Source organism: Neovison vison, chromosome 1 (assembly GCF_020171115.1).
Source record: "Neovison vison isolate M4711 chromosome 1, ASM_NN_V1, whole genome shotgun sequence".
Classification (NCBI taxonomy): domain Eukaryota; kingdom Metazoa; phylum Chordata; class Mammalia; order Carnivora; family Mustelidae; genus Neogale; species Neogale vison.
In genome coordinates this window covers 78911633-78918754 of record NC_058091.1, presented here as the reverse complement: position 1 = coordinate 78918754, position 7122 = coordinate 78911633, and the positions used below count along the sequence as shown (strand labels likewise).

General features: G+C 36.9%; 1 pseudogene; it reads left to right on the top strand.

Moving 5' to 3' along the window:
- Positions 1 to 1387: 1387 nt before the first annotated feature.
- LOC122900475 lies at positions 1388 to 3169 on the top strand (annotated as a pseudogene).
- Positions 3170 to 7122: the final 3953 nt, after the last annotated feature.

Below are 7122 nucleotides of genomic sequence, written 5' to 3'. Positions count from 1 at the left end.
CCCCAGGATCATGATCTGAATTGAAGTCAGACACTCAACCAACTATGCCACCCAGGTGCCCTCTACTGCTTTCTATTATTTTTATTTCTACAATATCAATCTTAGATAAATTAATACAAAATTAACCGAAGCACCTGAGGAAGAACAGAAATGTTAGAAGAATGTGAGATGTTAAATCTGTGTTCAAATTCCCATTTATATCATTTATTGGATAAGGTATTTTGCTTTTCTAAGCATCAGCTTTTTTTTCTGGAATGTAAGTTTGTTTTTTGTTTTTTGTTTTTTTTCCCCCTCTGTGATATTGAAGAGAAAGGATCTACTTGGTACCTGGCACCAACGCAGTGATCAATGAAATATCCATTTATTCTGAGTTAACAATTTCTTAAAATTGCTCAATAACAAGAGGCATCTGTAAAGAATGAGGAAGAAAAGAGGCAAAGTTGTTTTCTTTCAAATATAAGGGAGTGTAATACAGATACTAAGGCAGTGCAATTCTGTGATTTTTAGATGTTCATAAGTTTTCTTTAGAGTTACTTCTGTGGTGAGGGAACAAAATGTACATCAACTTAACTAATGTAGGAAAGTACTTTTGTGGGCTGATGGGCGTAAGAATATACCACACCCTTATTCTAGAATTGGTCAGTGTGAATATTGTTCCATTGGTTTCCCCAAAGGCTTTTCTTAGCTTAGCAGTTTATTGAAAGAGACAGGAATGGTTAAAACATCTTGCTCATTCCTCACAATGTGATTTAAATTGTTTTGTCTATCAAGATTTTAATGGCTTAATTAGAGGGGCTTCAACTACTTCTCTTGGGAAAAAAATGATAGGATAGTGTAAAAGCTTATAAAATGGAGAAATTGCTTTGGAGATATGATAGATAAAAGCATGCACTGTACTTACCTTTTGCATAGTGACTTTGATAAAGAAGGATTGTTTGTGACTTAGGTCACACTGAATGAAATGGCTACTTCAGCTACGCACTGAATAGAGGAACCATAGCAGCACGGAAGGAAAATGACCTTTAGGCAGTGGGCATGGTTCTAGGAATCCTCCGTTACCTGTGCTTACACAGAATGTGACCCGTGGAAACGGTCTGAACCATATCACACTCAAATCTCTGAGTCTCTCACTGAATCTTGAATAATGAGTATATACCCAGAGTTGGCTTTTCTCTGAATATTGACTCCTTTAGTTGGAGGTTAAAAGAGACAGCTTCAAGTGACGATAAAAAACAGAAATAAACACTGACTGATTCAAATACCAGTTTTCCAAAAATGATGCTGTGCATTTAGATGTTTTTTGAGGGTATGAAGTACACTGCTATAAAAGTGATTCCTTATGTTGCTACAAATAAAGTCATAAAATAGGAGCTAAATAGAAAACACAATGGCTGTAGGTCATATTCTCATCCAAGCTGGTGTTTCTCATCTGCAGTCTTGGGACTCCATAAGGCAGCACTGGGAAGTGATTGACAGCGTGTGTTCTCCAGGCAAAGCTCAGGCTCTTTCCAGTTCCAGGATTCTGCTCAAGGTGCTTAACCTCTCTGTGCCTCAGTTTCCTAATAAAAAAAACAACAATAACAAAAGCACCTATTAAAGCAGGGTTAGTCTGAGGATTAAATGAGTTAGCATTCAGTGTTCAGAATTGGGCCTGGATCTTAAGAAATACTAGCTATCCTTGTGTTTGTCTAGGAATGACTATCTGTCCTGCTAGACTCTAAAGGACAGAGAGCAGTTTTATCACCATTTTATTCTCAACATCTACCATTATGGCTGGTGCACAATAAGAAAGGCAGCAAAAAGGAAAAAAAAAAAATAGGTTCAGCAAATTGAACTCAAGTGATAAAATTTGTTAGAATAACAACAACAACAACAAAACTGTAGATTTTAGTTAAATATGTGTCAATATTCATTCACTAATGTAACAAATGTACCACACTAATACCAGATACTGACAATAGAGAAAGCTCTGTGCCTGGAGTGTGAAGGTAGAGGGTGGGTATATTTAACTCTTCATAATATCTGCTCCATTTTTCTGTTAACCTAAAATGATACTTAAAAATGAAGTCAATTAATTACACAGAAAATAAGTAAAATAAGGAGCTACTAATGAGATTCAGTCTGACTAACTAATGAGATTCAGTCCTCCATGGTCAGATTGCAAAATGACTGAATTAAGACAAACTGAATTAAAGGATTTAGGAAAACCTTATACTGGAGGGTGTCATGTCAGATCAAGGCTGTGTCTAAAAGTGTGATTGCTTACTCTCACCAACCACAAACAAATCAAAAGTCACTTGGGAACAGTGAAAGACCTAATTTGCTGTGGAGATGGACCACAGAAATATTAACAGCAGTGTATGTTACAGTTTACATTTTGCATTAAGTTGCCTTGCTTGTATATAAGTCTTGTCCCAGAATAATAATTATACTGTTTTAAGAACATTGAGTCTATATCTAATAATTAACAACAACAAAAAAATCTCCAGAATGCTCAAAACTAGTAAACGCCAGACTGATTAAACACTGGCTCCCTAAGTAACGTGCCTAATAAAGGTCTGGTAAAAAATAATAATAATAATAATTAAAATTAAACAAGGGACTGTGGCCTTGCAAACACTACTGCTCTGGAGTTGCCCACACTGCCCAACCACAGGCAACAACCCCCCACCCCCACCAAGCCCCAGGTTCTTGGACGTGGCAGTGGACTGCTAGCCCTCAGACCCCATCTCCTTTGAACTGTTTGCAGACAAAGTTCCGAAGACAGCAGAGAACTTTTATGCTCTGAGCACTGGGCAGGAAGGATTTGGTTATACAGCTTCCTGCTTTCACAACATTATTCCAGGATTTCTGTGCCAGGGTGGTGACTTCAAATGACATAATGGTGCAGGTGGCAAGTCCACCGATGGGGAGAAGTTTGATGAGAATTTTATCCTGAAGCCTGGGATAGGGGGAGGGTGGTACATTGGCCAGTGCAAATGCTGGACCCAACAGAAATGGTTTCCAGTTTTTCATCTGTACTCCCAAGACTGAGTGGTTGCGTGGCAAGCTTATGGTCTTAGGCAAGGTGAGAGAGGGCATGGGTACTGTGGAAGCCATAGAGTGCCTTGGGTGCAGGAATGGCAAGACCAGAAAGAAGATTGCCATTGTTGACTGTGGACAAATCTAATAAACTTGACTTGTGTTTTACCTTAACTACCAGACCATCCCTTCTGTAGCTCAGGAGAGCAGCCCTTCACTGCCATCTGCTCAAAATATCCTATAATCTTTGTGCTCTCAGTGCAGTTCTATGGGTTCCATATTTTCCTTGCTCCTCTCCAAGTTTAGTTGGATTGCAAAGTTAAATTTATGAGTATGAAATAAAAATAAAAACTCAAGAACTCAAATAAAAATAAAAACTCAAGAACACCAACAAATAAAATAAAAACAGACAAGGGGACTATATGAGGAATGCTTTTGCTTCAGTGGAATAGGGTCACATACAGAATTATTTTATATAAATCACAATTATACCCCCAAATTTTCTCTCAGAGGTTTTCGATCTAACAAAATTACAAATATACAGCTTCATCATATATGAGATATGGACTATTTATAAATATATAAAAAAGTCACAGAAAGATTAAGTAGAAATATAAAAGAATGAAAAGAAGATTAAGTAGAAATATAATCTATGGTACAAACTTAATTTTGTGATTAATTCATATAGAACTTCCATTCTATTTAACATTTCTTAATTTTAAGTAGGGAAAACCAGGACCTTTTAGTTTCTCCTTCACCAGCACTTTCTCAGAATTGAGGTACTTATGTGTGTACTGTTTTTTAAGGGAAAAGTACTGTTTAATTTACAGTAACTTTATTACCTTTTTATTTGTATGCAGATGAAAAAAATGTTCAGAAAGACACTTAGGTGACTGCTTACACCATGCTATTTGGGGATATATATCAAACTTGTAGGCATCTCTGAAAAGCCTGTGTCCTCAGAAGATCTTGATTTTGATGAGAAAGCAAAGACAATAAAAGACATTAAGCAACATAAAGTACCCTCTAAGGGTACTCGAAAGTACCCTTTTGAACATATGAGGATATATCAGAGAAACAAGTGGATTATAAACTCTGCCTTGATAGAGTTTACCTTTCCTCAACGAGGTAAGCTGAACTGCATGGCCCAATTTGTCCTTCAGGTATAATGTCATAGGAAGAGGAAAGTTGTGCTTTTGTGACTGAGCTTTATTTAAAAAGAAAGAAGAAAAAAAAAGGAGTCATCTCTCATGTCAAAAGGATGGCTAGTCAAGCAGAGATAGAATGGTATGACTCGGGACGGGAGAATGTGTTGGTGGTGTCCTGAATATGGGTACTGATTTGTCTGTTGTCTGCTTGTGAGCTGTATAGCCCTCCTGAGCCTTAACTTCTTGATCTGTACAATGGGCCATTCTAATGACCACATGGGATGATGTGTGTAGAGTGCTCTCCTGTTACCTAGAGTGGGCACTTAGTTAAGGGTGCCCACACTGTCAAATTTCGAAATCCAAGATTTTTATTTCTGTTGAGTATCATTATATTTTAGAGTTCATGGAAGAAATGAAAATTTATCTCTGGTTCTTAGATGTATTTATTTAGCTAGGAGATCCAGCACAATTATTTGTGCTCTTGATGCAACTTCCTGGGTAAGTTTATGTAGAAGTGCCAGAATGGTGGCTGGGCTCTGTCTCCTCTTTTACTCTGATGTAAGTGTGGCTCTTTTTTTTTTTTTTTAATTAAAGTAAAATAATTTTATTGGGCTTTAGCTCTCAAGCTATAACAAGCCTCAAACACAATGTCACGTCTTGGCAGAAGTTGGCAGAATTATTTGGCAGAATTCGGTTTTGAGAAAATAAAAAGGCAAGCTCCAGTGGATGGGTAATAATAACCCACAGGGAGAAACTTGGTGCAATAAGACCACAGACATTTCAGGTGTGGATTCCCAGAGCAGATAAGGAATAATGTTTGATTTACAACGAGTGGGCTTTGGAAAATATTACTAGCTTTTTTTTCTAGAAAAGGTGGAGAGAATTGGAGAAAGGATTTATTGTGATACCCTAAGTAGATAAAAGCACTTGATACATATCATCTCATTTTCCTTTAAAAATTATTTGGGTTGGAGGAACCAGGTAAATATCATTTTTTCATGTTTATAAATATAAGAATTTTGATTCTTAAGCTCAAAACTAAGTTGGCCGGAGACTCAAGGTAAGAAGCCAGGCCTCCCGTGATCAGCTTCCACAACTTTTTTTTCCTAGTTTTCTAATCAAAGCAGCCAGCCACATTTAAGAAAGAATCAAGTCTATTGGCGACCAGTGTCACTGATCCTGAAGGATGAAAAGAAAACTTCTTAAATACCTTGTTTACTCAAGATTATTTTCTTTGGTTTGTATTTCAAAAATCACAGGGGCACCTGGGTAGCTTAGTTGGTTAAGTGTCCAACTTTTGATTTCAGCTCAGGTCATGATCTCAGGGTCACGGGATCAAGCCCCAAGTCAGGCTCTGAACTCAGCACAGAGTCTAGTTCTTCTCCCTCTACTCCCACCCTCCCTCCTCTCTCTCTCTCGCTCTAGCAAATAAATAAATAAATAAATAAATAACACCTTAAAAAAAAATCATAAACCTCTCTGCTTTCTGATTACAGCTACCAGCATAGCTCCTCACTGGGCCAAGGCCACTGTTGTACTTCTCCGTAAGAGTGTAACAATGGCATGGTGAGGCTTTGAGCTTAATATGTAGAGTCTATCAACTTCTTTAAAAGCTTTTTATAAATGTGTAAGGTCAAAATTATCTAATTGATTATGAATCCATAATGGATTACTTGTGAAACGCACCACACTGAGCTTGGAAACAACCATAATTAGCAAATGTAAAACCTTGGGCTGACTACTGAGACTCTGAGCCTCAGTTTCGCATTTGTGAAATAGGGGTCATGATAATACCAGTATTGTTTAAGGCACAGGATATTTTTTTTTTTAAAGATTTTTATTTATTTTTTTTTGAAAGACAAAGATCCCAACTGGGCAGAGAGGCCGACAGAGAGAGAGAGGAGGAAACAGCTCCCCGCTGAGCAGAGAGCCTGATGTGGGGCTCAATCCCAGGACCCTGAGATCATGACCTGAGCCAAAGACAGAGGCTTTAACCCACTGAGCCACCCAGGCACCCCTGGCACAAGATATTTTTTACCAGGATAGTTGGCTAGATAGATAGATATGAAAATATAGCTGATAATATGGATTAATGTACCTGAGAATTTTATATTATATGTATTATCCAAAATTTTAAGAGTGATAAAATATGTTAAACATATTAGCCTTATTATAAGTCTGTGAAATAAACATAATTGGGATCTAATAAATTCTATTTAACGAAATCTGAGATTTTAAGTTTTAAGTCACAACATTATTTGTTACCTGTATAAGAGAAAAAATCACTGTCAATTAAAGTAGGACACGAAGCTAAGATGCTTCCTGATTTGACACATTAACATCTGAAAAAAGGTGCATCTTATTTTAACTGACGGGATATGAAAAATTATATTATCACCCTCATTTAATTTACATATGTATCATTTTAGACTTACCTGTTATGAAAGGAGCATGGTTCTTAATTCTTTAAAGTGCATATTCAATTTAAAAATTATAAATCTAAAAAAAAATTAGTATAAATCTGAGAGGGGTATCCTGGCAGTCATGAGCCTAGGTTCTGGCATGATAGCCTGGGTTAAAATCCATTTTCTACTACTTAACCAGCTGCACGATCCATGCTAAGTAGTTATTACTGTTCATCATCATCATAATTATTATTGTTATAAATATTGTTTATGATATGAGACAACAAACAATCCCCATAGTAACTTGTTAGTGTTGGTTAGAGAAAATTAATCCTCCCCAAGCATATTTGAAATATTTTCTATTGATCACAGAACTAAGTGGAAATTTAGCTGATTCAAGGCAACTCATCTCCATTTCTGAAGAAACAGCCCAGAGCACTCATGCTGCTGACAGTGGGTCAGAATCTGATGGATGAAATGTTCATACATACATATGACTACAGTGTGCTAATAAATCATTTCCTCCAAATGGTGCTCCTGTCATCATG